Source organism: Octodon degus, unplaced genomic scaffold (assembly GCF_000260255.1).
Source record: "Octodon degus isolate 3935 unplaced genomic scaffold, OctDeg1.0 scaffold00004, whole genome shotgun sequence".
NCBI lineage: Eukaryota > Metazoa > Chordata > Mammalia > Rodentia > Octodontidae > Octodon > Octodon degus.
Window position 1 is genome coordinate 31456472 of NW_004524580.1, and position 26321 is coordinate 31482792.

The following is a 26321-nucleotide window of genomic DNA, read 5'->3' on the forward strand; positions in this document are numbered from 1 at the left end:
GCTCCGGAGCCCCTGAAAGGCCACATTCAGCTTTCGTGTCGTTTCCCTGTGGCCCAAACAGAGTACTGGCCAATCAAGCCGATGCAGTGAGAACATACCCAGGCTGCCCTGCTGGCAGGGAAAGAGCCCGTCCCCCAGCTCAGGCCATCCTAGCTCAGCCAAAGGCCAACCAACTCCTCGGCCAGGTGAGCCACCCAGCCAAAGTCGGCAGCTGCCCCGCCTGGTCGCAGCTGATTTTCGCCTGGCTGCTGCATGTTAGTTCAGGTGCTTAGTCTGCTTCCTACGGAAACCACAGATCAGCAAAATGCTCACAGCCCTGACGTCACAAGTTGACACCACACAGTGCCGAGTGCAGTCAGTCCTGCGCTGCCCCTCACTGGCTGCTGGGCTGTGATCTCTTCAGGGCTCAAATCTCCTAGTGTTTATGCCTCTTTGCTTTAAAGCAATTGCTCTGTTCCCACTACTCAGAAAGAGAATCCTGAGAAGATGCACAGAACCTTCTGAGCCCACACTACCCAAGGGATAAGCCATGAGCAGACTCACAGGACCACCCAAGCAAGGCTTTATTTTAACAGGGCCCGTGCTGCAGCTCAGGATGGGGGTGGAGGCTTCCATACCCCAGAGGGAGCCCCCAGACCAACTACAGAAGTGTGGTGAGAGTACCACTTCCAAATCAGTTGCAGGCTTGTGATTGGTCTAAATTTGGGCCTGCTGATTGGTCCAAGGGCAGGCCTTTGGTTGGTCCAAATAGTATAGGCATTGAGAACAACTGGTGACCTTGGTTCAAGGTCACAGAGCCACAAACGTTTGACTGCTTGAAACTGGGGGGATGTTAGGGAGGACTAGCTCTGTCTGTCTCGGTATACTCAGTTTGGGAGTCTGGGGATGTTGATGGGCCTGGATTCTTCCCTGACCTCTGCCTTTATAGGGGCCTTTCTCCTGCCACTTCCACAAAGAGGTGGCAGCCTCTTTGATGGCAGGAAGGGAAAGTTGACATCACCAACATTCAAGCTGCATGTCCTGACAGAGTAGCCTGGAGAGTGGTCGTGAAGTAGCCAGGAGGACGCTCAGGCAGGTTCCCCGTCCATCTGTGGAGGTGGAAACCCAGGGAGAGCAAAGGAAACAGGGGGAGGGGTCTCACAGGCCCCAGCCAGGCCACGTTGCCTTCCCATCATGGGACACATTAGAAACACGCAGGCCCCCCTTCTCTGTCTCATTGCTGAGGTGAGTCAGATCCAGAACAACTTAACAAGCCTGTTGCATGTCTGAAGCCAAGTCAGTATAGTACATACCATTACAAACCGTCTGTGACATATTCGATAAAACACTCATAGAAAGCCTTCTCCATCACTAGGTAGATAACTGATGGGCGCTGTCTTAGTTCCTTTCTCACTGCTGGGATAAAATATCTAACGCTCATGAGTTAAAGGAGGAATCTACTTCAGCTGTTTGCACAGGGTTCACTCCCTGGTCAGCTGGCTCCAAGGCAGGCCAGTGAGGTGAGGGGAACTGCAGAGGAGAAGTAGTCCATGGAGGGGCAGGCAGAGAGTGAGCGGGATCACACCCAGGAACCAGCCTCTTCCCACCAGGTTTTGCTTCCCAACCTCAGACCCAGCCATAAGCTGGACTAATCCAGTGTCACCCAGCCATGATCCAGTTGTCTCCCAAATGCTCATCGGTGAGCATGCGAAGCTTGGGAGGACATCCGGATATCAGCCGCGACAAGATCTAATATATTTACTAGAACTAGAGGGTTACTAATATTCAGATGTATCATTTTCTAGACTTGTAAAATGTGTACATAACTATTGCATCCTACAACTTAGATTATCCATCATGGTACTGATGGGGAAGGTGGGGAGGTAAGCACGGAGGCAGTTATGTCAAAGACCTCTGTTGAGAGACAGATAAATCTCTGCGTGCAGTGCATCCTAGGACTACTCCCTAAGGCTGAGTACGATGGAGACTCTGCCCCAAGGTGGGCGAGCAGCTGGGGCCATCATACAGGGCTTCTCCTTGCTCCCCTCCCTCGGGAGTGTCTGGGGGCCACGCACGGCCAGAGGGCTCTGACAGGGCTGAAGCAGCAGCCTCAGCTCAGGAGCGCTTTTCTGCAGCCATGGGCTCTGAGCCTGCAGCGCTCCTCATGGGGATCCCAGTCCTGAGCACAGAGTGAGCCTACGAAGGCCGATTGCTTGCTGCTCGCCTCGGCACCGCGTGTCAAGAGGGCCTAGATGCACCACTCGAAACTCAAAGCATTGACAGGATGGTGGCATCCACTGTGAATTCAAATTAATACTTGCCTTGTAACGGCACAAAGCTTTCTGGACCCTGAGATCTAGCTACATGGGTTGAAAACTTGTTGACACTTTACTAAAAATCATTCTGAGACTTCCTTGTATTTTGGTGAAGGTTTTTTTTATCATTTTTGGTGATTCTTGTTTTCTGCATAAATACTTAACTCTCCATTTTAGTGTTTTGTCTATGCACAGATTAGAAAAGGCCCCAGGGGAAAACTAGGTTTTTCTTTTACCTGCGACTCTAACTAACCTACCTAGGTGCACAAATTTCAAAATGCAAATAATCTATATCAATGAATACAAAGCAGGTAAACTTTCATAAGCCGTGCCTCAGAAAAGGCCCTCTTAATGATATAAGGTATTAGAACAAATTCTTACTGATAAAGGCAGGTTAAATATTATACAAACGAACTTATCTACTACCAACCCAGTTTTACTGAGCCTGCTTTTAAATTTTAAGTGGATGATTAAGCTAATATAAAATGTTAGAATTCCAAAAGGAGTCAGTACACTCAATTTTCATCTTCATAAACAGGGCTTGCCATTCTGGACTGCAAATTTAACCTGACTCACTGAGGTTTTTTTAAAAAAAAATGTTTCTTTCCCAAGGACCTATGAGCATAATGTATTTGACCGTTATGTGCGTAGGTACTCTCGTAGCTGTACAGTTTTATCAACTGTAGGAGAAAGCAAACCTCAAAGTACAAACTGCTTACAAATTGTAACCTGTAATTGCTTCCTGGATCAGACATGCAAAGTTAAACTCTCACCATTTTTAGTTTAGACTTCTTTTTACCTAAGAGACAACCTCATCCATTCCTGAGGTTTAATCGGAGACTGCAACTCTGGAATTCTCTGCTGTTCCGAGATGCCACACACCCAAGACCACCTTGCAAGAGCTGCACGTGTGTGAGCCTGGGCACAAAACAGATTCTCTGGGAGAGCTGGTCTGATGAATTCACCCCAAGCGCGAATCACCCTCCCTGAGATACCATTTCTGTTTTCTCTAAAACTAACAAGTGAATCTTATGAGTTGGGACAAAACCCCACCGAAGTGAGCCTTTGAGAGACCTTTGAGCTGGCAAGGACAGCATTTTCATGGTAATCTGTCAATGTTCTTGGAAAGCAGGGGCGATTTACTCCAGTAAAATCCTGATAATGGCCTTGCACATTTGAGGCCTTCGGTCAGAAGGTTGTATGCAGGTCTGGGGTGCCTGGGGCTCTGCTACGGCTTGTATCTAGGTGTCTCCTCCAGAGCTCATGTAACCCTAGCTGGGGAGTTTCAAAGGTGACTGGATCAGGATACGTGAATGTCAGTTACATGCGTGATACCGGGATTAAAGGTATCACACATTTAATGGAATATCCATCCTAAGTGTGAGTGGCATCAAGCAATAGGCCTCTCAGCTGGATAGAAAATAAAAGGACAGGAGGTAGGCAGGAGAGCTGCTGCTTGCTGCCTCACTGCCTCCTGCCTGCTTGCCATGGACTGTTTCTTCTCTGAGATGCCCCTCTGCCATGCCACCCTGCCTTGGAGCCAGCGACACTGGGCTGAAATCAATACACACTGTGAGCTGAAATATGCCTTTCCTCCTTTACCTTTGGGTGTCAGATATTCTGTCTCAGCAATAACAACAGTAACTGAGTTGGGCTCCAGTCGCTCACGATTCCAGCCACAGCAGACTGGCTTTCTGGTTCTCAGCCACCCTCTCCTGAAAGACCTCAGAGCCAGTGCCCACAAGGAGCCCAGCAGGGCAGAAGCCGTGGTGGTTATGTGAAGGCAAACTCTGCAGGGCATTTACCTCCTCTTTTGTGAGCAGGCTGTGAATAACCAAAAAAGGATACACAAAAGACATACACAACACCATTCCTTTTCTCACTATAAAGTTTTCAAAAAGAGAAAGACCACCAAAAGGAGACAAAAATCACCAATAATTTTCTCTAGACATCCCTATTCCATTCCTGAGTTCTTCTTCTGTGAGGATTTTAGTTACTGCATACAATTTTACTGTATATGCATTCTTTTATAAAACTTGATCTTTCATTGCCTGTGTATACTGTACCTTAATGTCCTATGCCTGGAATGCTCCTACTCTTGAAAAATATAGTTGGCATCCCTTGTTGGATAACTATAAATCACTTGCAGTGGAGGTCCTCATACAGAAATCTTTTGTTCGTTAGTTTGTTTTTATGTCTTGCTTTGTTTTGTTTTTGTATTTTAGGGAAGGGTCTACAGGGTGTTCAGGGTCTCGCTACTAGATAGGACTTGCAGTGATCCGCCTGTTTACAGCCTCCCAAGAGCTGGGATTACAGGTTCGCGCCACCACGCCCAGTCTCAATTGCCATCTCAGCTCTCCCCGGGGGGCAGGGCCAGCAAAGCAGGCCCAAGGATCAAACTGGCCAGGGGGAGAGACTGGCCTGGCTAAAGTAGGAAATGACCCCCAGCCCCTGTGCCTGCTTACAGGTGCTTTAATGCACTGAGTATTTGGCTGGCCCTTTTCGTACAGAAATCTTGACCGCATAGTGTGACAATGTTTTAAAGCTGGGCTCTCGGAAGGAATGAGTGCTCTCAGCAGGTACGGACGCTTCCTCACATCAGCATCTGATGGGTGACGAGGAGTCAAACTGCTGTCCCCAAAAGCTGCAGCCAGTACTCCATCCAGCAACAGGAAAAAAGAACACAGTCTTACACACTTCACCAACACTTGGTGTTTAATTTGGGCTCATTTGACAGCAAAATTACAGATTAAATGCCACTTTTTAACTTTAGGAGTATAAAATGCACTTGAGGGGCTGGTGAGATGGCTCAGTGGTCTAAAGCACCTACTTAGAACAAGCTTAGCAAAGCACAGGGACTGAGGTTCAAGCCCCCAGCACCACATGCCAGCCAGCCCGCCCCCTGGTGGGCTGAGCTGGCCACAAATAAATAAATAAATAAATAAAATTTAAAAAATAAATTTAAAAAATAAATTTAAAAAAATAAAATGCACTTGAATGGCTTGGCTTGCTCATAAAATTAACATATCCAACTCATTCAAAAAGCCATAATATAAGACTTGGAAACTCAAAATGACCTCGTGAGTGTGTAAGAGATAGCAAGTGAAGGAACTGCCTGCCCCACTCCTAGCAACGAACTTGGGACTAAAGCCCAAACACTTTCCATTTCCCGTGCCAGGGTCCTAGCGAGTTTTAGTGAAGTAAAACCTGCTTTGAATGTGGAAAAGAAGAAGAGGTGGAGGAGTCTGTTAACAGAGTGTGGTGAACTGTTTCCTCCACTAAAGCTCTCAGAGGCTTTCAACACCACCTCCCGGCAGTCCTCCAGCCCCACCTTTTGAAAGGGAATGGACCTGAAATGTGATTTTGCTTCAGAATAAACTACTGCAAGGACAGATCCTGTCTTCCTGCATTCCTGTTTTCTCTTCCCTTTTTCTGACTAAACTTCTAAGCTTCCAGCAGATTTTTTGAAGTCTTTACAACACCCTTTCAAGTGGGAGCTCCTAACACCCAGCAATTCTAGCTTTCTTTCCAAATGTTCTGCTGATTGGATCAGGGCAATTGCAACAATACTTAGCAATAATGTGTTTAATGATTGAATTGAAAAGAGACATGGAATTCTCCTGGAGCACGTGCAAAGGAGTTCCTGTGGGCCTTAAGAAGCCAGGGATGTTCTCTCCGCCCTGATTTTATTTGCTGTCCATTTCTTATCCCAGGTCCTGGCGCTCACCCACATCTCAGGCATAATGAATTTCTGAAAACTTCCTCTAAACTCAGCTCAGCAATTGATTTCTTTTAAAATAATAAAGCTCCTATTTGCTAAGTGCTGTGTTAAGTGTTTTACTCACCAAATCTGAATAGCTCGATTTTGTAAATCCTATCCCCCTTTACTGAGAAAGCAAAGTCAGGATTTGAACCTGAAGGCCCAGGATGCCAAGGCCAGCTCCTGCTGCTCCATGAGTTCAAGCCTTCTGGCTACATCTCTTTGAGGGAATGAGTCTTATATCATGGCCAACAGATATCAACCCATATGTGACCAAGATCAAAATGTCGCAAAACGACAAATATCTCTCCATCCCTATAGCACACCAATGTTAAGTTTTAGATCTAAAATGCCCCCCCACAGCCTCATATATTTGGAGGGTGATTGGATTATGGGGACACTGACAGGGGGTCTCTGGCTAGGAGGTGGGGTCTGGATGGAAGAGGATGTCCTGGATATGTGACACGGGAGGACCTGTCACCCTCTGTGCCTCCCTTACCTGTGCTTCCTGGTCTCCATGAGGCGTGTGGCTCTTCTCCACCCTGACCCTTCCCCCAGCCTTCCTGCCTTGACCTGGTCAGCTCTGCACTAAAAACAGGAACCAAAAGAAACCTATCCTCCTTCAAGCTGCGGGTGCCCAGTATTTGTCCCAGCAATAAAGACAGTGACTAAGACACTAATCTTCTCTATTCTTTGCAACCTATCTCTCTCTCTCTCTCTCTCTCTCTCTCTCTCTCTCTCTCTCTCTCTCTTTTAGGGAAGAGTCTACAGGGTGTTCAGGGTCTCACTACTAGATCAGACTTATAGTGACCCACCTGTTTACAGCCTCCTAAGAGCTGGGATTACAGGCGCCACCACGCCCAGTCTCAATTGCCATCTCAGCATGTCTCAGGGGCAGGACAGGCATGGCAGGCACGGGGATCGAACCCCCAGCCCCTGCCCCTACTTGCAGGCACTTTAACCCGCTAAGCTATTTGGCTGGCCCTCTATTTGTCTTTTTTAAAGTGTAGCTAGAAACCCAACATGCTGACAGTATAACTTGCTACTAACTGATCACAACAGACACTAAAATATCGCTGGATTGTCTTCACTCATTGGACTTAAAATCTGGGCAGGATCAAGATCCTTTGTGTCTTTCAGACTTCAGGTCACTACTCACAGGTTAAGCACTTTCATACAGCTTAATTTTTAAAAATTAAAAACAAGTCTTAAAATTTCTACCCATCTCTTTTCTTCCTAATATAAGACTAATAGAAGCTCTACTTGGTAAATTTAACTAACAACAAAACTGGGAACTTAATTACATAATACATCCAGTTGTTGAACAGAAGTAGAAGACATGGGATTGATTTCATGCCTCATTTTGCCTCCCTGCCCATGCTCCTGCCTAGGAGGGCCACATGCTGCAGCCCCTAGGGACACAGGACTGTTTGCCCTCCTTGCTTCAGGTGTTTGGGCCCCCCTTAACCAAAATCTCCTGGTGCAGCAGAGAGTGAGAAAAGTTGCCAGATCAGTCCAGAGAAGTAGAACAGTGGAAAGAAGTATGGCGGTAGAAGCTGCGAGCTCATGAGGAACCCAAATGGGTAGGAACCTTGGGGTTGTGGATAAAGGTAATGGAAGGGATGAAGGAGGGAAAAGAAGGTGGAACACACATTCGGAGGGCAGCAGAGAGGCCCTGTATCACCAGAGAGGAGGAATTAAAGCAAAGCTATCAAACCAAAACCTGTCAGCTCCCTAGGGCAAAAACTACCCCCCAAGTAGCAAAAGATACAACATAACACATGTTTGATTTTAACTGAATAAAGGAGTTGTTTTACATCAGCGCCAATGTCATGATTTTTCATAATACCCAGATTAATGTCAATTTTAATGTCTCCAGAAAGGTTTTTATTTCTCCCTTTTGGCTTTTTTGTTTTTGTTTTTCTTTTTGTTTCCTCTCTTGTGTGGAATTTTATTTCCTGTTTTTCCTCTTGTTTTTATTTTTGCCTTTTGAGATTCCCCAATCTCCACTGGTTTCTCAGCTTCAGGAGCCCGCTGGGACTACGATGGCTTCCGCCACCACAAGCTGTCCTTTCCTTAGCCTGGAGCTGTAAGAAGATGAGGATGAAAAGGAACAGCGAGTCAGACGGCAGAGAAGAGGGAGAAGGACCTGAGGGCTGGGACGGGCGGAGAAGGCAGCATCTGCTCAGATGTGACAACGCAGGGTTTAAAACGCCAAAAGTTGGAGAATGACACTCTGTCCGCTTCTCTTTCCTACCAGAATAAGAGAATCTGACTGACTGAACGAAGGAAAGCATATTTCCACGAACACACACAAATACATGCACATGCAGCAGGAAAGAGAGGTTGAGATGATTAACCAAATAGCACCTGAAGTCCTCGGAAATCTTTTATCAGAAGTCAACTTCATTGTTAAAAAAAAAAATGATGATAACTTTGAAATGTAAAATTGTTCATGCTCAAAGAAATCTATCAACCGGAACTAGTCGTTCTGGCTGTAACTGAAGCCAGAACTTTTGAGTTATTAAATTTTACTTAAAGTCGATTTATCTTCATTATTAATGCATTTATTCATGTCAATACCAAGCAGAGCAGTTTTGAGCTCCAAATAGATTGCTATCAAAGCAAGAGTTTCCAAAGTCAACACTGCTAAATGTTAATGGGTGCTGTCTTTGTGAATCAGGAGATGGGAAGGCTACCAGATCATTATGAAGCTTCATAACATTCTAAACATCAAATACTGGGAGCGAGCAGTGACTAGGTGAAGGCTTAGAGACCCTTAAGGTAAACTTTCCCAAGTCAGGCTTCTCTCCTGGCTAGCCTAAGCCAACAGATTCTCTGAGCAATACCATAAATTTGAACTTTTGTGTGGCCTTTGTAGCTGTGTGTATGTTTTAGCAAGCACCCTGGAATGGCAAATGCTTCCTCGTCAGTGGAACCATGTAGATTCAGAAAAAGGCATCTTCCATTGAGAAGACAATTGTTTTCTATAGAGACGAGAAACAAATGCCCATGACCCGGGTCACCTCTTCCCAGCAGGCTTTTTCTGCGGCTTCCTCTGAGCAAACACAACAAAGTCAGGAGTAGTCAATCCTGCTGCCCCACACTGGGTCCCTGCAGTTGTTGCTATTTACTCTTCCTATTAATCTGTCAATGTTCTAGTCAAACACGCAAAACAATATGGTGGGCACATAGCTGGATTGGTCATTGCTAAGTAACTTGGTCCAAAGATGAAGAAATGGAACTCCCAACAAACAAAATGTGAGGCCTGATCTCATTGTTAGAAAATGTTCAACAATACCAAAGCATGGCCATTTTTCAGGATGTCTGTGATTTAGCATCCCTCTCCCTAGAAAGACTGGTCCCAATAAATGACATTCAGTCCCAGAATCTAAATTCAGGTCATGTCGCTGTTCCAGTCATTGTGGGAGAGAGCTGTCTGGGCATTTTGCAGAGAGAGGTGTTTGCTCAAGGACGCCCTGATCCTGTAGTGAACAGATTACTAAAGAATTGAGTTGCGTACGCAGGTGAGTCCCTGGCCAACAACTGAAGTATTCTTTGAACTGAAACATGGTCCAAGTATTTGGTTAAATTCTTCCTAGATATGAAAATGTATGACATCATAGTTCCAAAATGCAATGCAAATAATCAAAACTTTGAACAAGCTGAAGAGCTGGTTTCCTCGCTCTGCGTGTGCTCTTCACTGCTAGCCCAGATGAAGCCCCAGAGTCCTCAGCACAAAGCTCCATGTAGCCATTTCTATTCTGCTTGAAATAACATGACGGACAGAGCTTGTTTGGCTTCCCAACCCTGGCACTGGAAGAGAATGAATTCTTCAGAATTCAAGGTGCTGGACAACAATAATCGTCTAAGACACACCCTGCTAGAACAACAGAACCTTTGTTTCCCTGCTGGGTTTTCAAAAAATCAATCTGAATAAGGACAGGTGGCTGCAAATCTGTGACATCAAGTCACAGAACAGCACAGTGAAAGGGGGCAGGCTGCCTGGGCACCAAATTCCCCTATTCTCCACCTAGTTATTAGCAGCATGACCTCTGGTAAATATTTAACTACTCTGAGACACATTCTCTCATCTGCAAAGGGGAAAAAATAAGGCTCTATGCTATGTGAGGTATGATTGAAAATGTGGCATGTGTTTAATTTTTTTTAATGTATTACAGTAAAAGACAAATTGCCATCTGTTCTCCTCAAATTCCTCCCCCCTCACTTGGAACACACTTATCCCACTGTCCTTAGCACTTTCTGAAACATTTCTGGAAGTTCTCTTGTGCTGCTGGTTGGGCTGTGGTGGCTTCCTCGATGTCCTAAACACTGCTTAACTCTGGTGACCATTTTGACGTTGGGGAAGAGCCAGAGGTCACACGATGCCAAACCCAGTGCATGGAGAAAGCTTGAACTACAAGCATCACGTGTTTGCGAACATGCCTTTCTATCGGCTGGCGCTTGGCAGCAGCATTCACCATGTTTTTTTTTTTATCGTACCTCATAAAGACAATGAAGACAGAGGACTTCCAGAACTACTTCAGGAAGTGGCAAGAATGATAAGTGCATTTGAAATGAGCGGGTGTATTTTGAGGGGAATTATTGGCAATTCTCTTTAATTGTAAATTTAAGCATGTGCTGAAGTTGTTCACCACCCACTGTAAAGTTCACGACATTCTCACTTGTGTCCCTGCTTAATTTTCTGCTTACTGTTCTTACAGGCCACAGACAACCCTGGATTTGTATCTTCACATATAGTGGCCCAAAAGGAGAAAAGAACTCTCTCTTCCATGTTTAAGCACAGAAAAACTGAGAGGAAGAACTCTTCATTCCCTTAGATTAGGTGTCAATCCCTGGGCTCCCACCACAACCACTCTGAGTCACACACCCATCCTGACAGCTGAGATTCCAAGGTACCATGCTTGGGCTATCCCCAGGACTTTGTGGTAGAGATGGGGAGGGGCATTCTCCTCAAAGAAATATTAAGTAAGAGGAATACTTTTGGTCAGTAGATAAAATAATAAATATGTTTCTCCATGACCTCATAGAGTGAGGCAATTAAAACTTTAGAAAGTAAAAAGATTTTGCAACTAGTAAATGATAAGTATTCCATCAAGCGGTAACAAAGATGATGGTAACTGTTGTTAGCATTGTTAACGTAGTGATTAACTTAATTTTTTCAGTTTGATTGGCTTGGAAGTCACCTAGGGGACCACACTCTGGGTGTGTCTGGGAAGGTCACGGAGGTATGACCTTGGGTACTACTCTATCTGGTCCTTTCGTTCTTCCTCTCAAGCGCTGTTCCTGACTCTGCTTCCAGCCACCATGAATCATGCATCTTTTCTCCACTGCATCCTTCCACCAGGATGTTCCTGCCTTGGAGCTGGTCACCCTTGGACTGGGCCCTTGAAACCATGAGCCAAATAAAACTCAGCACCTTTAGGTTGTGGGCATCAGGAACTATAGTCCAGTGGTGGAAAAGCTCACTGATGCATTGTTCAACTCTACTCTTGAAAAGAGTACAAACAGTAATAGAGTATTCCTAGAAGGATATTTAATATTTCATACCAACTCATCACTTATTGATGTCAGCTTTAAATCTGGCTACTCAGAGTACCAAACACATTAGTCATACCATTTGGACTTTGATTTGAATCCAACTTGTAACTGAAATTGTAGAAATTTTATTATGGTCCAGCTATGGAAGACACTGTTTCGTCAAAAGGTGAGGCTGAGAAACTGATTCACTCATGCATTTGTAGGACCTGCTGTGTCCAGCACTGGGCTAGACACTGGATAACACAGAGAAGCAAAACTGACCAAGTCTCTGCCCTCAAGGAACTTACCTTTCAGGAGGCCAGCTAGCAAAAAGAAAGAAGTGCTCCAGGGGGAAACGAAGCATGGGTAGAGGGTAAAACACATAGGATGGACTTGTGGTAGGGTGATCATGACAGGCCCTTGTGCAGAAACAGAAACTAAAAGTGACAGGAAAGCATAGGAGAAACCCTGAGGACAGCATTCTGCTCTGAGGGAAGAGCTGGAAAGCTCTGGTCTTGAGTCTGCCAGTGCAGGTGGAGCAGCATAAGCAAGAGGAGGGAACAGGAAGAGAGCTCCCCTCCCCTTCCCAGGCCCCCAAGATGCTGGCTTCCTAAAACTTAGAACCTGTGAATATATTACATTGCAGGACAAAGAGAATTTGCAGTTGTGCTGGAATGAAGGATCATCTATGTGAGCCCTGTGTGCTCTCATGGGACCATGAAGGGAGGAGAGTGGCACAAGGGCCAGAGAGGTGGGCTGTGAGGATGATTCAACCTGCTGCTGCTGACTTTGACAAAGGATTAAAGGCATCAGGAAACAAGGAGTTCAAACAGTTTCCAGATGCTGGGAAAAGCCAAGAAAAATGATCATGCTGGTATCTCCAGAAATAAACGGAACATGCTATCACCTACTTTAACTCAATAAACCCCATGTTAGACTTCTGAGCTGCAGAACCATAAGATAATAAAAGGGGTCATTTTTTGCCACTGAGTCTGTGGTAATTTGTACAATGGCAATAGAAACCAACATAGCACCTCTCAACATTCTCACCATGCCCTTACCTTTGTCACATGTCAGTAAAAAGTCTGTTGCCTCCTGGAAAACTATTTGTGTACAACTTCTTGGCAACAGCATCAGTCACTTTAAAAAGCACATATGGCTCTTTTTTGTGCTATGGGATCATGTTTTAGTGAGAAGAAGAAGAAGAAGAAGAAGAAGAAGAAGAAGAAGAAGAAGAAGAAGAAGAAGAAGAAGAAGAAGAAGAAGAAGAAGAAGAAGAGGAGGAGGAGGAGGAGGAGGAGGAGGAAGAGGAAGAAGAGGAGGAGGAAGAGGAAGAGGAAGAGGATCAAAGGAATGAGTGCTGTGCCTTTCAGGTTTTTGTTTTTCTAGTAGAAATGTCATGCATCCTTAGGGGAGCAAAAACCTATTTTATAAAGGTAAGTAAAGCACATTATAGTATACAACAATATGAATTAATGTAAAAACTAAAGGGATACTTCAAACCCATGATCAAAATCCATGGCTGGGGCTTGGGAGATGGCTCAGTAGACTAAGCGCTTCTCTGGCAAGCACAACAGCCTGAGTTCAATCCCCAGTTCCACCAAAATCCATGGCTGAAATGGGGCAAATTCATTGATATAAAAAGGACATAAACTGTTGTAGTAGCTCCTGTACTGTACCTGATACTGTTTGGGAAGAATCTGAAAGCATTCAGTCAACAAGAATGCTTTCATTCTTCTTGTTCCACACAATGGTGCCTCTGACTTCCATTTGTGGGTTCAGCTCCCTATAAATAATGAGTGAAGAGAGAGACAGTTTAAATGCTGCAACCTTGGGAAAGTGGACATCATGAAGATACTGAATCGTCCCATCTGTGAACATATCGTTTCCCTCCAGTGACTTTCACTAATGTGTTATACTTTACTACAGAAATTTTATTCTGATTGTCTATCACAAGATATAATTCCGAAAACTGTTGGTTTGGGGAATTTTGGTTGTTTGGCGAGATGCTATGGCTTGTGTCTAGGTATCCCTCCAAAGCCTCGTACAGTCATAGGTGGAGCTTTTCAGAGGTGACTGGATCTAGCATGTTGCATGCTGGGAGTAAGGAGGCAACCCTGGGATTGATTCATGGTGCAATGCTAGGATTAAGGTGCCGCTCCCTGGCTGTGAATGCTACCTGCCCTATAGAGGGTTAGCCTGGGTAAAATATGTAGGACAGAAAGAGGACTGCTGCCATTGCTTGTCACCTGCTGCTTCCTTGCTAATTCTCTGCCTTGCTGCCTTCCACCTGTCACAAACTGTTTCTCCACTGTGATGCCTCTGCAGGGTGCCCTGCCTTGGAGCCAGCCAGCTAAGGACTGAAGCCTCCAAAAACTGTGACCCAGAATAATCTTTTCCTCCTTTACATTTGGGTGTCATGTATCTTGTTTCAACAAGAAAAGTAACTAAGACAGGAGGAGTTGGCAGTTTTTTGTCTTGTGTGTGTTATCTTTTAAAATACAGTTTTAAACCATTTCCATTGTGTGGACATGTGATTTAATCTTCTACATTACTTTAAGTCAAAGCTTTTTAGAGTCACATTAATTCTGAAAAATATGTAGATGACTTGGGGGTTTGATGTGACAAATTGTATCACCTGGTAATACTGACAGTTCTGTCTTTTCAAATTTCTATGCTCCCAACTTGTCTTATTGTACTAGTTTACACCTCTGGAATGGTAGGGAAGAGCGGTGGTGGAGGCAGACATCCGTGTTTTTCCTAAAACCAGATTTACTGCAAAGAAAATATACATTAAGACCTTTCTTGCACAGGAGCCTGGGAGTTCTGGGCATTACTAGGATGTACAGTAATGTCTAGGAAGGGGTAGCAAACTTTTTGTCTTGGTTACTTCTCACTTATTGCTGGGACAAAATACTCAACACCCAAAATTAAAGAAGGAAAGGTTTATTTATCTCATTCCTCTCCAAGGCAGAGCAGCACATAGAATAGGGCAGCAGTTCATGGCAGCAGAAAACAGAAAATCAAAAGAAGGGGCAGTGGCTGCAGCTTCTGGCCAGCCCCTCTACCTTCCTTCCATGCTGACTGTGAAGACTAGAGCTACTCCTAGAATTGGATCCCTTCATTCTTCCTCAGTTTCCCTTTTAGATCCTTTTGGGCTGAGTCACTAGGGTGGGCCCTCCACCCTAGGGAGGGGAACTGCAGTTACACTTTTAACTTCTCAGGTTGACACAATGTATCAACCACTACAATCTACCCCTTGTCAACTTGGCAGGGAACTAGACATATTTCTTTAAACCAGATACAAAGACGTGTGTATTGACTTTTCACTTTCACAACTTCAACATTATAACACAGATTTAGCTATCATTAAGAATCACTATTAAGTCTATCAATATTATATTACATGAGAACCATAGCATTCTGCCCCTGGTCCCCCAAAGACTCATGCACATCTCTTTATGCAAACAGTACTTAGTCTACCTGCAAGAGTTGCCAAAGTCCTAATAGTTTCAGCAATGCTGAAAAGTCCAAGACCCAAGTCTCCTCCAAGATCTAAGGCAAATTCTTAGCTCTGAACCCCTGTAGAAATGAAAAGTTAAACATTTCCAACATTCAAAGGCACAAGGTAAACATTACCATTCCGAAAGGTACATATGGCAGGATACGAAGCATTGAGACCAAAGTAAGTCCCAAATCCCACAGGGCAAATATTAAGTCCTGTAGTTCCATGTTCAATATCTGATGCATATTGTGAGCCCCCTGGGGCTCCACCTCTGTGGCACTTCTGCTGGTTGTAGCTCCCATGGCTTTTCTCTGGGGCTAGCTTTGCTCCCTCCTTGCAACTTTCCTCAGATAATCCATGGCCCTGGTTTTTCCACACTTCTGGAGTTTCCAATGAATAGGCTTTTCACCCACAGCTTCACAAACTGTCCTCTCAGGGGCACACTGCCTAGCCTCCCCGGCCTTCTGAAACCTAGATGGAAGCCTTCGTAACCTCAGAACTCCTGCATTTTCATGTGCTTCAGACTAACACCACGTGGATGATGCCAAGGTCACCTGCTAGCTGGAGCAGTAGCAAGGTTTTCTCCTCTCTTGGCTGTAGATATCGAGTGCCTGAATCAGTGAGCACTCTGACCTGATTCCAAGGAGCAAATTCCCTATGCCACCGCCATTCTGGAACCTGACGTGGCCCCTACCTCCATTCTGCAACATGGCATTCTGTGGCTTTTTCCTCAAAACAAAGCCCCTCATCCATGCATTTCTGAAGCTGCAAAGGTCAAGCACCTGCCACTTCCTGTGATGCCCTCAGGACATCTTTTCTGTTATCCTGTTCCTCCTGAGCAATGGAGATCTCAGCTCTATCACTGCAGTCCACAGCCTTCCTAGCATTTCCTTTCTGGACAAACTCACACTTTAAATCATCCTTCTGGGCTCTTTCGTCTTGCTTTTCAACACAAATCTGACTAAAAGCCCCCAACAATAGTCAAGCCACTGCCTCAACATTCATCTGCCTTGAATTTTTTTTTGCCAGATTAACTGGTTGGCCATGTTTAATCTCAGTCTCAGGCAATGTCTCTGGATACAAGCAAAATGCAGACAAACTTTCTGTCAAGCCATAACATACACCAACTGGAGTCAAACAACCAATATAGTCATTCTTCTTAGTAGAACCTCCCCAAGCTGGTCTTTACAGGCAGGATTTCTATTAGCATTCTGGCCTTCTGAGCTCTGACCAGCATCTGCCATACAGAGAAGCCGAAGGCATTCCAATGCTTCTCCTTCAGGCAGCATCTCTGTGCTTTTCCTATCTCTTCCCATAAGCCATTCCCAGAAACTCTTGAACAGCATGATCAGGTGGTCACAGCAACAATCCCACTTCTAGACACCAAATTCCATCTTGATTACTTTTCACTTGTTGGTGGCACAAAATAGCTGACACCCAAAATTAAAGAAGGAAAGGTTTATTTAGCTCACGGTTAGTGGAGGTTTCAGTCCATACTCAGCTGACTCCAAGGCAGAGCAGCACATGGCAGAGGGCAGCAGCTCCTGACAGAGGAAAACAGATGAGCAAAAGGAGGGGCAGCAGCTGAGGCTTCAGCCAGCCTCTCTCCCTTCTTTCCACACTGACTGGGAAGACCAGAGCTCTTCCAAGGAAGTGGAGCCCTTCATCCTTCCTCAGTTCTGCTTTTAGATCCTTTTTGTGCTATAACTGTAGGATGGTCCTTCCCTGCCCTAAGAAGGGAGGCTATCCATGCTCTTGGGAGGGCCTTCCATGCCCTAAGGAGGGGAATTGCTGAGCTGGTTTAGCTACACTTTTAACTTCTCAGGTTGGCCCAATGTATCAACCAGCACACCTCTCTGTGATGGCCTATACTGTGCTTCCCTGATGCAGTGTGCAATTTTATCTTTGCTCTCTTTGTATCTTTTCTTTTTACTCATTCCAAGTTTGCTCTGCAAAGTCAGTTTTCTCCCACTCTTCATTTTTGCCTTCTGGAATAAACTTTGCCACTGCTAAAAAAAAAAAAAAAAAAAAAAAAAAATTCTGGGGAAGGAAATGACCTAAATTTCTTGTTTCCAATATTTTTCTCTTTTCTTCTTACTAATTTTGATGCATAATTTTGTATCTAGAGTTCTGAGGCTTGTATTTCACCATATTTAAATCAAAGAGGAAGTAAGCTAAAAACTGGTTACAAAGGTATTGAAGAACTGGAAAAGAAAAATAAAACAAGAGAAGGTAGTTCTGACAGATCACTAGGTCCTGACACTCATGGGCTTGAGCTCCCCAAAGAGTAGCAGGGTTGGCCTTCCCATGAATCAGAGGCACTTGGTTGTTCTGGATGCTAAAAACAAAGATGCATATATTTCCCCATCAAGTATGACATTTGTTGAGTCTTGACCATAAATCCCAGGGCGGCAGCAACAGTGGCAGTGTTGGAGGTTAAGAGAGAGCAGTGGAGCTTGCAAAAACCAGAAACTGGCCTTCCCTGGCCTTTTTCCTCCTTCATCTCCTCAGCAGGAGCCCTTGCAATGCAGATGGCCCAGAGTCCTCAGCGCAGCGGCCACATGTGAAGGATGAAAGGGCTGGAAGGTCATCATCGTGGGTGCTTTGGGGGTTGGAAAGACATCACTCATGAACCAGTATGTAAATAAGAAATTCAGTAACTACTACAAAGCCACAAAAGGAGCAGGCTTCCTGGCCAAGGAGGTGATGGTGGATGACAGACTAGTCACCATGCAGACCTGGGACACGAAGGGTCAAGAAAAGTTCCAGTCCCTCGGTGTGGCCTTGTCCCATGGCATGGAATGCTGTGGGCTGGTGTTCAGTGTGACCACCCTCAACACATTCAAGGCCTTGGACAGCTGGAGGAATGAGGTCCCCCTCCAGGCCAGCCCTCGGGACCCTGAGAACTTCCCCTTTGTCAAGCTGGGAAACAAGAACTGACCTTGAAAATAGACAAGAGACCACAGGCCTGGTGCTATAACAAAATCAACCTTCCCTACTTTGAGACCAGTGCCAAGGAGGCTGTCAGTGTGGAGCAGGCATTCCAGACCATCTCCCAGCATGCACCTAAGCAGAAAACAGAGGTCGAGCTATACAGTGAATTCCCCTGAACCCATCAACAGGACAAGAATGACTGAGCCACGCCCATGCCCTCGGCTGAGAGCTGCAGCTGCTGAGGGGCAGGCACTAAGCATAGAGTCCTTTGGAACCTCTCTAGAACCAAGAATATACCTAAGCCTTCAACTCAGCCCCTCTCAACACAAGACACATCGGTCTCTCACAGCCAGTTGCCAAAAAGAACCCCGCCTGCCCTCCACACACACTCAGACACACACATGCACACACACAGGCCAACCCATGCCTTAGGAGTCTGCCGCCTCCATGAGCCCAGAGCCTGGGGGCAGGCGGGCCGTGGCTGGCTCCTGTAGAAACCGTGCTGGCGTGCAGTCTGCGTGGGAAGCGGAGGCTCTTTGTCCACTGGAGTGAGAACTGTTTACAGTTAATCTGTGTCTAATTAGTCACCTGATTTTTTTAATGGTCTTGTGGTCTTTTTACCCGTCCTGTCCCTGAAGGCCCCTTGGGAAGATTGGTGCCCCTGCTGGTCCCTACCCGCACCCAGTTGATCAGGCTGAGTTTTGTATGTATATGTTAATGTGTGTTACTTTTAACTAATCCAGATCTTTTTACAGTATCCATTTATTATGTAATGCTTCTTAGAAAAGAATCTTATAGTACATGTTAATATATGCAACCAATTAGAATGTATAAGTTAGTGTAAGAAACCCTCAGATAATGTGTTGAAGTCCTGCGACACAGGCATGGAAGGCAGAGGACTGGACCCGTCAGGATGGCAGGGCTGGGGACCCAGATGCTACATCCAGCTTTCAGAAGTATTCTTTACAGCAGACCAGGGCAGGGTACACCACTTTTAAGACTGAGATGGAAAGCTTGCGCCTCCAGGGTAGCTGCCTGCTCCCTCGCTTTCCCCCTTTGTATACTTCAGCGCTGTGTGCAATGGCTTCCTGGCTATAATTTCCAAAACTGAAGGCTGCTGCCTTTTCAGTTCTTTATTTTTCTGCTTCATTCCAGAACTCCTGTTACATTGGCCTCCTCTGTTCAGGAAGGCCCGCTGTCTGGTCTGGAGTCCTCCCTCCATCCTAGTGCTCCCTGCTGTCATTGTCCCATCTCTCCTTGCCCTGGGCCCACCTGGAGCCGGGCCTGAGCGTGCCTCACCAGAGGACTCTGTGCAAGGTGCAGGCTGAGTTCTCTTGAGAAGAGATGATCGAGATGCCAATAAAATGTAACAATAACAAAGCAAAAAAAAAAAAAATATGACGTTTGTTGTCGTTTTATTTGGTTAGATGCCTTTATCAGATTAAATGAGCTTGCTTTGACTCCTAAAATTACAAGTTTTCGTCCTTAGTGGCTTTTTTTTAAATTAGGAACAGATGGTGAATTTTATTGAATGCTTCCCTGCATCTTTTAAAATGATCTTATTTTTCCTTTGAATCTGTTAAAGTGATGGTATGTTAATAAAAATTTCCACATGAAACCCAGCAAACATTCTTAGGAAAAAAAGAACTTGTTGATATGTGTTTTCTCCTTAGTCAGTTTTGTCAATTATTTTGCTTAGTTTTTAGTCTTCATAGATCTTGCATGAACCCCCAGTGATAATCTTATTTCATTTTCTCCTTAGTTTACTTAGTTAGTTAGTTAGTTAGTTAGTTAGTTAGTTAGTTAGTTAGTTGTTTTGTTTTGTTTTTTTGAGTCCATAATGATCACCTTCCCCCTGGAGAGTGGGGGCATGTGCTTAACATGTTTCGATGCTTTTCCTAAAAGTCGCTTTCCCTCTCCTCCTTCCCCCTTCTCCCATCTCTTAGCCCCTTCCCCCATGCTGCTGTAAGCACAGGTGTGTGTAGATCCCTGTAGTATGTTGTGTTTAACCCAAACCTGGAAGAGGAATAGCAAGGTGGAAAAATTTGCTGGAGTTTCCGGAGGAAACTCCGCACTGATTTCCATAATGGTATAGTACTGTACGCTCACACACAGCACTGTAGAAAGGTTGCCCCACAGCCTCGACCGCATTTGTGATCATGTGCTTTCTTGGTAACGGCCATTCTTTCTGGAGTAAGCTGGAATCTCAGTGTTTGGCTTAGCTTACTTCTCCACTGGCTCAAGATGTTAAGCATTTTTTCATGTATTTATCAGCTTTTGTGTTCAGTTGGCCACTTTTTATTATTGTCTTGGTTACTTTTCTGTCATTATTGAGACTAGATACCCAGCACCCACAATTAAGGAAGGAAAGGTTTATTTAGCTCCCCGTTTGTGGAGGTTTCAGTCCACACTCAGCTGGCTCCAAGGCAGGGTGGCACATGGAAGGAGGCAGCAGTTCAGGGCAGTGGAAACCAGCAAAAGCAGAAAGTGAAAAGGAGGAGCAGCTGAGAGCAGGCTCCTCTCCCTCCATTCCACTGCGTGCAGGCTGCCATCCAGGGCAGGTGTAGCCCTCACACTTGTCACCCTAGCACCAGACCATGGATCAATCAGAAACTCTAGGAGCCCGCCCATGGCTACATAAGGATTTGGAGGGACATCTAGACACAAACCATAACAGTTACTTTGGGGGAAGGCCCAATTTTTTTTTTTTTTTTAGTTCTCTACATATTTTAGATGAATAGCTGGAAAAACTTTTCCAATTTTGTAGTTAATTTGATATAATCCCATGTGTACATTTTGCTATTATTTCTTGTGCAGTTGGTGTCTGATCACAAGATCCTACTTTATTTTGATATCAAGGTACACTGATTCCATGGAAGAACTTGGAGGGCCTTCTCTTTTCTCAGTCACTGAAAGAGGCTATGTTGGATTGAAATTACAGTAATACCTTGGTTTACAAATACTGCTGTGGCAAGCAATTCAGTTCACAAACAGAAGCACTCAGCAAAATTTAGCTTCCATTTACAAATTCCACATCAGGCTACAAATAGGACGCTGGCCGCCCTCCCCAGAACTGTGAAACAAATTAAGCTCACGAACCAAGGTACTCTTGTACCTGTCTCTTGAATTACTTGAATAGCTGTATTGGCAAAACCACTGTATTCTGACGTATTTTTGTGGGAAAATTTTAAACTATTGATTCAACTTATTTGACGGTTACAGGGCTATTTATGTTTTCTATTTTTTTTTTTTTGAGCCCACTTTGCTAAGCTGTTTTTTAAATAAAATTAATCTTTGGTTTTCTATGGTTCACAATTTATTGACATTAAAGCATATATAACTTCCACTTAGTATGAGATTATATCCCATTTTCTCCCCATTTTAATGCTGCATATTATTTATATCGCACTTCTCTCTTCTGTGTCAGTGAATCATGCCAGAGACTTGAAAATTTTTTGAAGAAACAACTTTTACCTTTGTAGATATTTTTGTTTACTTTCTGTTTATTAGTTCTTGTTGTGCATGTTTGTTCTTTTCTTATATGTTTTGTAGGTAAATTGTGCTATTCTTGTGTTCCTAGCCTATTAATGTTTAATCTGTTTTGGTGGTGCATGCACATAATTTTATTCCTTCCAGTATTAGTTTGCCTTTCTCCTATATGGTTTGAAATTGATATTTTCAGTGTATTACTCATTTCCAAAGACCTTCAATTTGTATTATGATATTTTAACCCATAAATGTTTAGATGGACAGTGTTTCCCTCTGCTATTAATTTCTAAATTAAGTGTATTTTGTCCCTAAAATAAGATCTGTTGATATCAATTAAGAAGTATTTATGAGGATAGTTTCATAGTCTCTGTGTAATTTATTTAAATTTTCTTAGAATCAATATCATACAACTACTAGATACAATCTATAACTGTTCTTTATTTTTTCTTTTCAGAACTGGGGATTGAACTCAGGTATTCAACGGAGCCATCTCCCCAGACCCTATAACTGTTCTTTAGATCAAATCTGTTATGCTGTTCAAATCATTTACATCTGTTTTATCTGTTCAATCTAATAATTATTGATAGATACATTAAAATTTCCCATAATGTATTGAGGCTTCTATTGTTTTCTGAAATTATTTCAATTTTGTTATTATTGATTTTGAGGGTTATAACCTGCTTGAAAGTTTAGAGTTAGTATATCTCCTTAATAGAAGTTATTTTACTGCTTAGTTTCATTTTCATCTATATGAATGTGTTCTCTTTCCTTGGAATGTTTAATTTGAGATTAATAAATAGTAGCCACACCAAAGTTCTTTCTTGTAACACTAGTATAATAACAACCACATAATATAAATGTGATTGTATGGCTAAAGAAGATATTTTAAATTAGTATATTCTGGCAGAAAAACAACAGTCCCAAAAGTATATGCAGAGAACCTTACATTCTGCATAAAGAATGACATTAAGGAACACACACTGTATTTGAAAAATCTCACAGGGCTGCCACTTCCTAACTACACATTTCTGTAAAAAACAAAAAAAATAAAAAAAAAAAAAAAAATAAGATGGCCTAGCCCACCCCTGCTTGAGAACAGACAGAAGAACGGGAACCAAATGCCAGTGACAGTATTTGTAAATTCTAATGATGGCTGCATTTTGAGAGGGCACATTTTTATAAGTTTATTATGTATTTTTTTTTCCCAGCATTTGAATGTTTAACATTTCTGTGACTTGTGTCTTAGGTGTATTTTTCTCAGATTTTATTAGGGATCAATTACTGGTTTTTTTCTCCCTTTCTTTCCAAGTGGCTTATTTCTGTCTCAAGTCTTAATTAATTGTTTTGGAGTTAAAGAATAATCTGAAATAATAGTAACATAATAGGGATCCTCATTTGTGATTTTAACTTGAAAATCTTCTAGTGTTTTAAGTGTGCTAATGACCCTCCCATTCAAATAAATACTGTGTGTGTCAAATAAGCACCTATCTGCATCAACTCTATCAAAGCTTTAGAAGGAGTTGATGTTCTGTGTTGTATTTCATATTTAATGGATTTTCATATTCTTATTTTTCTTACTATTGTGATACATTCCGAAAATCTCTAATGTTAAACTATCCCAAAATGGTATCCACTGTGTAGTAGTATATTGTATCATATCTAGAGTGATAAATTAAATGTGTATGGAATTTTTAGAGTATTAGCATATATATTTGTGCATCTTGACTTTGTGTCATTGTATTATATCCAGTTTGGATAGCATATAAATTTGGAAACACTTCATCAGGTTTTGCTTCCCACAGCGATCTCTGGGCAGCCCACTAGGGGCTCCTGTCTCCCCCACACAGAAGCTCTCTTTCCCCAGTAAATAAATAGACTCTGTTCCTAAAAAGAAAAAAATCTGAAACATGGAAGTTCAGTTTTGAGACATTGAAAGAACTCACTTGTAAAACCAGCTGGGCTCAGAGCCATTTTTACACAGTTAGTAACTTGAAAGCATTTTTTTTTTTTTTTTTTAGTGTTAGTCATTATCGCTGTTTTAGCTAGGTTTTCTATCTCTCCTTGAGTTGACTTTACTTTGTTTTGTCCATGAATATGATCATTCTGTGAAGGCTTTTAACTATATTGCTACAGAATTCTACAAGAGCGCATTCTGGCACTTCATCCCATTTCCTTGGAATTGCAGGTATAGTAGCTTCTGCTCTATAGAAAATAATGATAACTCCTCAAAGAAAACACTGAAAGAAACACTTTCTTTCGAGCTAAATTGTGAGAGTTAAGATCATTTTATGTCTATGGGACCAAATTTACCAAGATGCTTATTGAAAAAGTAGTAAGGGCTTACTGCTAAAAATAATAGTGAAAAATAATAAATCGCCTCTTCTGGTGCTTCCTGGACCGCCCCCCTGCCTAGACGCCGCAGGTCTGCGCTACGAGCCCAGCGCACCCGAGGTGCCGCACCACGTCGCAGGTCTCCAGAAGCCTGGGTAGTGGGCAGGGGATAGGTCCTCCGGTGCGCCGACCGCCGACCCTGTCTGCACGCGGCCCCTCCTCAGCAGCTCGCCATTCACACCTGAGACAGCCTCCTTGGCTCACCCCTCTGGCTCCTGCCCACCGCGGCCCCGACGTGCGTCTCCACCTCGTCCCTCCGTGGCCGGCACCTCGCCTGCTCCTCAGCCCTTGTGTGGACGCTCACTCTTCAGGGCTCATCAGTCCGTAACGGAGATCCAAAGTCTGGCCATTCTGCTCATTGCCACAAACACCAACCTCGCCAGCGCACCATGAAGTATCCTCTGCGTTGCTGCCACGGCCTTCAAACAGCTCCCCAAGCAACCAGGGAGCTTCGCTCGCATCATTCAGTCCGTACTAGGGCTATCTGTCTGCCACGCTTGAGTCCCGTCTCAGTCACTTTTTAGTGAGCTGTGCTCCCATGAGGGAGGGGTGCCAGCTTTACCAGGGCTGGAGGCAGCAGGCGGTCTCTCTGGTTCGCCCCCAACCCCCACCCCCACTCCTGATTGTCACCACGGAGCGAGCCCTCAGCAAGGCCACCATCATTCTCTTGGACTTCTTAGGCTCTGGAACCACACACCAAATAAATTTCCAGCCCACACCTGTAATCCCAGCACTTGGGAAGCTGAGGCAAGAGGATTGTTGTGAGGTGGAGGCCAGCCTGGACTACAGAGTGAGCTCAAAAGCCAGCTTGAACTGCATAGCAAGACCCTGTCTCAAAACGACCAGAAAAACAAAATCTACTCTTCAGAAACCACCCAGTGGGCTGGCGGCTCTAGCAGAAGACGGCACTCCACACAGCAGGAAAAGTGATCTTAGTATATCGATGTGTTGGGGTAGATCCCTCTCTAAAAATCCTTATTTGTCTTAGACTAAAATCGTGCTTCAAGTACTCCCCCCGGCCGGTCCCCCACCCTCTCTCCAGACCATTTCCCAGCCTGTGCCCCCATCCCTGGCTACTCGGCCAAGCAGCCCTTCTTCCTGCGACCCGCAGGTCCCTTATCTTAGGGAGCTGAACACCCTGCAGCGGGCTGGCTCTTCCCCTGCTCCTTTGCTTCCCCTGGGTGAGCTTCAATGTGGCCCCTTCAGAGGGGATTTCCTTGGTCACCCCAGCCAAATGGCCTCTCTCCTAACCTTAAAATTACTTATTTTATCTTACATTTTCATGTATTTGCGTATCTCCTTAAATTGCTGGAAAATAAACTATGAAGAACAGATAAATAAACAAAAAAGTCAAAAAGGAAAACAGAAAAGCTTTGAAAATAGAAGACAAAAAATTGAGAGGGGAAAAAATATGGAATTACAAACATTCCAGAAACACAAGTTCATAAAATGTTTAAAGAAATGCAAACCTTGGGGCCAGGGAGATGGCTCAGTAGAATAAGCGCTTCCCTGGCAAGTGTAAGGACTTGAGTTCAATCCCCAGTTCTGCAAAAAAAAAAAAAAAAAAAAAAAAAGGAGAGAAAGAGAGAAAAAAACCACAAACCTTGTACCTCCCCACAGCTAACACTGTAGCGTTTATCTCAGGCACAGATCAGATTCAAGTAGCTTAGCTTGCCATGAGTTCTGGTGGTGACATATTTCACTGGTTGAAGAACTTAAGTTCCAGATGAGTCAGAAGCATTTGAAAAAGTCATTCTGAGTCCCTAGAATAATCTAGTGCTTCCTTGTTCGTTGTAAATTTGCGGAGCAAGCCTCAGAGACAAGTTTTAAAATAAAGCAACCCTCCCCAACAGCCTGGGGACATGAGGCGTGCCTTTGCACAATAGCCTGGCTCTCCGGCTTTCCTTTGTCCCCTGCAATGACTCTTTGTACACCACAGGTGTTTGCGGCCGTAAAGCCCACGGGCCTCGAGCTGATTGTGAAGCAGTCTTTCTTTGCCCCTTGTTCTGAACCTGTTCAGGGAGTGCTCCAAGCCTTAGACCACATCTCCATAAAAATCAAGAAACAAGAAGTTTCTGTCCGCCTGCCCATCAGCCCCACTATGACATTAGTTTAGACAGCTCTGTGGCCCCGCATTGTCCCAACTTTATTCACTAGTCTCTTTTTCTCTTTCTTTCGCCATTCCTTTTTTTAAAAAGCCTTTATTGGCACTTGGCATATTTTATCTACTGTAAAATAAAAAGGATGGTTGTTTTTGGTTTGGTTTTGTTTTTTAGAAAAGCACTGTATGTGGCAACTAGAAAAAGCTATCTGCAGCTACTGTAGTAATTGAAGAAAAAAAAAAGCCACCTGCAAATCAAAGAAAGACACCATAGCAGTGTCTTCGATTTTTTTTTTCTTTTTTTTT

The 26321-nt window shown here is 44.0% G+C and overlaps 1 pseudogene; it reads left to right on the forward strand.

Moving 5' to 3' along the window:
* LOC101591957 overlaps positions 1-18986 on the forward strand; it is a 100000-nt pseudogene extending 81014 nt beyond the window's left edge.
* The last annotated feature ends 7335 nt before the right edge of the window (positions 18987-26321 follow it).